A 7,858-nucleotide genomic window follows, 5' to 3' on the forward strand; every position below is an offset into this window, starting at 1 on the left:
TTTTTCTTACCCCAAATTTTTTATAAATTATTGTTTATATAAATTTAAAATAGCACATATTTTTCTGACCTTTTCAAGTGGCATATTCACTAAAAGTACAGAAAAAGTGAAATGATAAAAATGTACTCATTATATCACCACTGAGAGATCCTCACTATTAACATTTAGAAAATGTTTTTTCATTCCCAACAATAGTGCAAGAGGGTTCCCCTTTTTCCACATCCTTGCCAACACCTGTTGTTTCTTGTGTTGTTAATTTTAGCCACTCTGACATACACCCCCACGTTTATAGCAGCATTACTAACAATAGCCAACTATGGAGAGAGCCCAAATGTCCATTGACTATTGAAAGGATAAAGAAGATGTGGCATATATATATATATATATATATATATATATATATATATATGTATATACATATACATATGTATATATACATATGTATATGTATACATATACATATATGTATATATACATATGTATATATGGCATATATATACATATGTATATATGTATATATGGCATATATATATATACATATGTATATATGTATATATGGCATATATATATATACATATATATATATATATATGGCCTTTACCCACTGGATGCCACACATACACACACACACACACACACACACACACACACACACACACACACTGGAATATTACTCAGCCATCAAAAAGAACAAAATCTTGCCATTTGCAACAACATGGATGGAGTTAGTATGATGCCAAGCAAAATAAGTCGGTGAGAGAAAGACAAATATCCTATGATTTCACTCATATGTGGAATTTAAGAAACAAAAACATATGACCATATGGGAGGGAGAAAAAGAGAGACAAACCAGGTAACAGACTCTTAAGTACAGAGAAGAAACTGAGGGCTGAAGGAGGGAGGTGGGTGGGGGGTGGGCAAGATGGGTGATGGGTATAAAGGAGGGCACTTGTGATAAGCCCTGGGTGTTGTACGTAAGTGATGAATCACTGAATTCTACTCCTGAGACCAACATTTCACCGTATGTTACCTAACTAGAATATTAAATAAAAACTTCAAAAGAAAAAAGTGCCATATGCTTAAAAAATAATAAAGTGATTATTGATAAATAAAAAGAAAAAAAATTCCAGTCCTTTTTTTCCTTTTGCAAAATTTAGATCACCCTCCACAGACAGCTCTTTACCTGCCTTCTTTTTTATCACAGTAAGCACGGATATAAATATAACTGGTGTGTTCAAACTGCCCCCCGTTGTGGGACTTCAGGTGATTTGCAGCTCTTCGTTATTCTATGGTTAATGCCGCAGTGAAAATCTCTACACACAAATCTTTGCATGCATGTCTGAGCTGCACTTTCAACTTGGAAAGACAAATACGGGGTCAAGGGGTATAAATGTTTTAAGATTCCATACATACTGCCAGATTACCTCCAGAAGGCTGTGCCCATTTTCAGTCTTTTTATTGGCAATTCTCTTGAAGGGCTGCCATCTTGTTCCGCCAGCCTCCAGGTCTGTGAAGGCATTTCCCATGGGGTATTCTTTAGATATGTCAGTGTAATAAGATCCATCTCAGGATATCTGTCAACAGCCTCCCTTGGCCCATCTCAAACCATCTGTCAATGGCAACTCTAATATATTTTGGGAAGATGCTATGCAGTTGCCAAAAACAAATTTGCAATTGAATCAGGTTTTCCAATCGGCTGAGTTGCAGCGTTGAACTGTGTTAATGACATGTGACAATCTTAGTATAATATCCAGAGACTCCATGTAGGGACATGTCCTTGTAAATTTAAGAGCAGCTGCACGAGGGAGAATGTGGATTACCTTTCACATGAATTCCGTAGAGCTCTCACCATCCCAACCATGTTGTAAACTTGGCAGCAAGAATCGACTGCCCAGCTTTAGCTCCGGGCGAGACTCGGGAGAAAAATGCCACTTTGATGCAGGGCTGCGTTACTTAGAGAGTGCTGCCGTCTGACTATCACACATGCAATTGGTAGCTTGTAGTGGGTGAATATTCCATGCCACCAAAGGATCTCTGACCAAGACAAATAAGTGTGATAACTTATGTGCTCCCAAGAAATGGTAAGGATCGACTTCCCGACGCTGTATAAAAATGTTCTGTAAATTGGAAGGCACTGTCCACATACGGTTTTATTCCAGTTGTCATTGTATTGTTATGAGCTCTGAACTGACTCTGAGATCTGGATATTAAAAACATCTAGGAACTATTTTATTTTGGATGCACAACATTGTAAGTGCCAGTAGTTGCCTGGTGTCACCCCCCTCCAGCCCCTCCCTGGCTCCTCGACCTCTAGAATCATGGAGCCCAAATTAGACTTTAGCTTTCAAGGGGTTGGTGTATATGTTAAGCATTCAAATGGCTAGAGTTGTCTCTGTGCTCAAATGGATGAAATAGTCACGGGTTCTCTTTTTTCTGTTACCACTGGCTAACTGAGTCACTTTCTGAAGTGTCACAGACAGCACAAAGTCCCCGGATATCCAGGCTGTTCCTTAGCTCACTGGGCCATATGTTCCCCTTGGCATCTAGTGTGAATGAAACAAACCACCAAAGCCAGAACCAATAGAAACCACGAGCAACATATAACAAACAGAGCCTAGAGCCCATCACCTTGCCAATGAGGCAGACTGGAAAGGCAGGCCTGACCTGAAAGGCTTCTCACTATAAATAGCTTTAATAAGAATAGGTTGTATCTAGCCACCCTCAGACAATCTGAAAGCATCTTCAGTGCTTCTCCTGTATGTGTCCTGTTGGAGACAACAATGGCCTGAATTCTTTTTGTCATCATAAGGCAGCCGAAACTCAACCAGATGGCATTCTCCTGGAATGGAGACCACAATGTGGCCTATGTCATCTGCGTGTGTTCTATTGGTCTATTCCCATCCTGAATGTTTGGAGAGAATTTAGGGATTAGAAGACCTAAGATATATTAGGCCTCTTTACCTATGTTTTTTCCTGTAGTTGTCCCCAGAGTTCTACAAACGAGGACTTTTTATCTCTTTCACAGAAGAGGAACCTGAGGCTCAGAGAGGTTAAGCATCTCACCCAAGGTTACACAGGAAGGAAATGGCAAAGCCAGGATACCGAATCACCAACTGCCTGATTTCAATGTCTTTCTTCTCTCCATTGCAGCATAGTGGAGTCTTGGGTGGGGAGATTCCTTCTGGATTGGCTTCTGAAAGGATCTTGTGCCTACAGATCCAGTCTTCTGTCTATCTCTGCCTCAGAGTTGCTGTTGAGCTGTTGGGGGAAGTGAATGGACACAAGATGTATCACAGAGAGATCTAATTGGAATGAGGACTCAAGAGATTTTATCACTTTAATGAAGAATTGCTATTTTAAAATGGGATATATTGCTTATAAATTTGTGAAAGTTTTTTGTGTTAATTTTTCTGTCCAGATGAACCCATACTATCCTATATCAAAATAAATAATTTGCATATCATTTTCTGGGTTTTTGTTTAGTCTTAGGAGACTTGACCATTTATGTTACACGCAGAACTTGGAATTGCCTTTCATTTTTCTTCCATCCTGAATCAGTGTGGAATTCAGGGTCAGTATAGACAACTCAAGAATGTATGATTATGGCAGGAACAGACTGCCCAGCCTGGATCCCATTTCCCCGTCCTCTCTACCTCTAGCTGGACCCATGGGACTAGCTATCACCAAGAGACTGTGAAGTCACGGACAGTCCAAGGTAGTTAAGCAGCATGCGTGCTCCTTCAAACTCCCTCTCTCCTCTTCCACCTGGATGCAGAGAACTTTGAGGCTCTTTGATGCAGACAACTAGGGCACTGATTCTCAAACTTGAATATGCATCAGAATCAATTGGAAGGCTATTAAAGCACAGATTGCTGGGTCTCACCCTGGCATTCTTATTCCACAAATCTGGTTGAGATCTGAGAATTTGCAAGTTGTATAAGTTCCCAAATGCTGTTGCTGCTGGTCTGAGGACCACACATTGAAACAATGGCCCTCTGGCAACGCCCTAGTGAAATACCGGTTGCACTTTGTACTCCTCTGGGGGAATCTTAAACTTACTGGTGCCCAAGCTGCTGCTCAGAGCAGTGAAATAGGAATCTCCGGGGGTGGGGCCCACCTAGCAGCATTGTCAAAGCTCTTTGGGTAACGACAAACTGCACTTAAAGTCGAAAACCATAACCTTGAAGTGGTTAGCCTTCAAGGAAAGCCTTAAGACTGAAGGAACTTGTGGCGAGTGGATGGCTCAGTCAAGCGTCTGACTCTTGATTTCGGCTCAGGTCATGATCTTACAGTTTGTAGGATCCTACAGTTTGTAGACCCCTGTGCTGGGCTCTGCACTGATGGCTCCGAGCCTGCTTGGGATTCTCTCTGTCTGTCTCTCTCTGCCCTTCCCCCCCACTCTCTCTCTCTCTCTCTCTCTCTCTCTCTCTCTCTCTCCCTCTCTCTCTCTCTCAAAAAACCACAAATGTTAAAAAATAAAAAATTTTTTAAAAGTACACTTGTGTGAAGCTGTTGGAATTCTAGAGATGATTTGTTATCATAGCCAACATTATCCTAATATGATAACGGTAACTATTAAGAACAAGCTTTCAGAAATTCTTTTTTTACCTCCTGCTTTGTTCTGCTCTCAGGGAGTATGGGTCAGATTAGTTCCAAGACATGTATTGGCTCACATTCTCCAAAGGTGGACATTTCAACAGAAATAAGGTTATAGCACATGTAATAGAGGAATAGTTTTTTTTTCTTTGCCTTCCTTGTGGCCAGAATGGCAGGGCAACCCTAGATGCCCCTCTCCCCGCCCCTTCACTCCCTCTTTCCTTGGACACATTCATCTTCTCATCAGAAGCATGTTCAGAGCTCTTGGCTTGGCCAAGGTTGGACCCAAGATGGAGTGTCTTACACTGATTGCATGTCTGCAAACCTAAACATAACTAGGTTTTCAGGCTTAGCTCTCCCAGAAAAGGAAAGGTCTAGGTCAATGGACTGGTTATATCTGAGAATTGGAACTGAACAATAAAGAGAAAGAACATGAGGCCCAACCTTACTTACTTGAATTTCCATTAAGGTTTTGGATCAAAGCTCTCTCTAAAAATAATTTACTTACTGCTCCCCTGGGGCACTGTGGAGAGCTGGGGTCGAAGGCCAAGGTGGGATTCAGGTGATTCTGGGTCCCCTGCCAAATGTCTTCATACGCCATCTCTTAGCTAAAAAGATGGTGTAATTGAGATAACATAAGCATTTAAAAGGCATGGTGACCAAAAAAAGACATGCTAGAGTTTTATTGAGGATTTCAACCCATGTCTGTTCACTTTAAGGGAAGCCCACCAATAACCTGATGAATAAACTGGACAGATTTCCGCCCCCTCCCCCCAAAATAACAGTTTTAGATGGAAGGAAATAGGAAGGCTAATGGCTCTAAAAGCATATTTTGCAGATTTTGCGTTCTCATGATAAATGTAAAGGGACAAGCACCCTCAGGCGAGGACTGCTTTCCTGGCTGAAGCAGCTCTTATTCTCGGAGCTTCCTTCAACTATCCCTACAGGGAAACAGTCAACTCTTTCAGTTGCAAGACACAAAATGCAACCCGAGACAGTGCAAGCCCGAAGGAAATGGCATTGAATCACGTAGCCAAGTGTCCGGAAACAGGACTTGCTCAGACATAGGCTGATTCAGGGGCTCAGGTACTGTTCTCAAGAGTCAGCGTCTCTCTCTCTTCCTGACTTGATCATATTCAAAGACCACAGCTCCCCGATTATCTATAATGGTTACCAGGTCTCCAACTTCACACTTCATTCAAGTTCAGCAAGAATTGAGCGAGAATCTCCTTCCTAGAATTCCCACCGAAAGTCTTACTGCCTCTCTAAATGGCTCTAATTAAGTCACATGGTTATCAGTGAACCAATCATTGGCGGCCAAGAGAATGCAATGCAGTGATTGGCTGATCCTAAATCACATGCTCTGCTCCTGAGCCAACGGTCTAAGCCTTCTAAAATCACATGACTGAGAAGGGGCGTGGAGCTGTGAAAAGAAGCGGGAAGGCGTTCTGGGCAGCCAAAGCGAGGTAGTACCCCTACGTTCCAGAGTCAGCCTCTGAAAATTCTTCAACTGGTTTCCCCCGCCAGAGGCGGTTCAGCAGGCACCTCTGATTTCCCACATAGATTTTCCAGGAAGTGGCTATAAAGGGGAAAGACAGCAGCAAGCATAAACCTGTAAAAGGACCGCAGCTCAGGGGCAAAGGTCTTCTGAGAAGGGAAGAAAGCAACCACGGGAATGGGGGCTGTGTTACCCCGCCCGGTCACTGTCATTTCCCCAGGCAGAGCAGCCCGCCAATTCCGGAACTCAGGAACTGAATACCCAGTGCTGGGGAAAACTCACTTTTGGATGGAGACGCATGAGGCAGAAGCTTCATCTCCTGTTTGCCCCGGGCCGCTTCCGTCTGTCCGCTGTCCTGACGCACACATAGATCCTTTTATGATGCTCCATGGAAACCAGAGATGGAATGAATCAAAAGTGGTCAGAGGAACCATTGTTCTCCCCTGTAAAATAACCGAACCCTTGTTAATTTGTTGCCAGTCTCAGTGTCTCCCAGAAAGATCCCCATTGGATGGTGGCTGTAAACAGGAAACTTGAAACCCTCAGTCATCCTTTGTATTAGTTGGTGTTCGTGGACAGCTGCAGGGGATCACCGTCCCAGAGCTCGGGCTGGGGTTGAATCCTCGTCGGGAGAAGAGCAGTATGTATTTTAGACGGAACACCCAGAGGAGAAACTGCATCTCCAGCAGGAAAGCCGAGGCGCAGAGATGAGGAAAAAAAAGCATTTTTAAAGTAGATGACAGATTTGAGAGGATGGTAAAATAACTCTTGGTTTTACCTGATGTACAATCAGCACGCCCCCACACTGTGGCCGGAGGAGAAGATAAAAATCCCTTAATTTCCTGTCGTCCAGCTGAAGACAGACTCCTGCTCCTGAGGAAATGGAGCTTTGGGGCGATGGAGGTAAATTGCAAGGCAGAGTATGCTTCAGAACTACTCCCGGCGGTGGTTCCTGCCCGTGCCCAAGGGAACCCTTATTACAAAGACGCTCCCTGTGAAGGTGAAGAGCTGGGACTCTGGTGCCAGACTGTCTGGGCTGGAGTCCCAGCTCTGGCGCTCACCAGCTGTGCGACTGCGCAGAAGTCACTGAACCTTTCTCTGCGTCAGCTTCCTCATCTATAGCACCGGAGTAATAATAACACCCACCTCGACGGGTTGTTAGGAACATCAAGTAAGTTACTATATGCAAAGCGCTTCCACGTGTAAGCTGTAATTATCATTACTAACTACAGAGTTAAACAGAGCAACACAATAGAACATATTGCATTACCTTATATTTTCTGTGTTTATTTGTCCAGGGGTGCAGGGTAGCCTCCATGTGGCCACTGAGGCTGAACCCAACACCAGGGGTCAAATCTGTATTTCCTTAGGGGTCTGGCACCTGCGCACCAGGTGAGGTGCCTGGAGACGTCGCCCTCCTTCTCTATGCCTGGATCTCTATGCCTCTTCCTAGGATGATTAGCAACTGAATTGTCTCTGAAACTCTACCCACAGGGATATGGTCTCAACCTTTACCCTCCAGAAAGTCTTCACGGCTAAACGCTGTGGTCAAGTATCCCTATAGTTCTCCAGATCTGGTACTTTTCCGTGTAGATCTCCAAATCGGGGTTATTTGGGGTCCTTTAGAATGTAAACTCTGTGAGGTTGTGGAGCATGTGTCCGTGGGTCACTGTCTCCCTGTCTAGAACCAGGTGGGGCACTGGATTTGTTTGGCTATTTATTTATGTTTATTTATTTATTTGAATAATGGATCAGTGGATGAAG

General features: G+C 43.5%; 1 long non-coding RNA gene across 1 annotated transcript; it reads right to left on the minus strand.

Moving 5' to 3' along the window:
• Positions 1-2,133: 2,133 nt before the first annotated feature.
• Positions 2,134-7,055, minus strand: LOC123601597. The gene is made up of 4 exons (XR_006714187.1): positions 6,873-7,055; positions 6,377-6,537; positions 5,105-5,204; positions 2,134-3,258 (listed from the first exon to the last, which is right to left on the minus strand). It is a non-coding gene; the product is annotated as an uncharacterized LOC123601597 (long non-coding RNA).
• Positions 7,056-7,858: the final 803 nt, after the last annotated feature.

This window comes from Leopardus geoffroyi, chromosome D1 (genome assembly GCF_018350155.1).
Source record: "Leopardus geoffroyi isolate Oge1 chromosome D1, O.geoffroyi_Oge1_pat1.0, whole genome shotgun sequence".
NCBI classification, from domain to species: Eukaryota; Metazoa; Chordata; class Mammalia; order Carnivora; family Felidae; genus Leopardus; species Leopardus geoffroyi.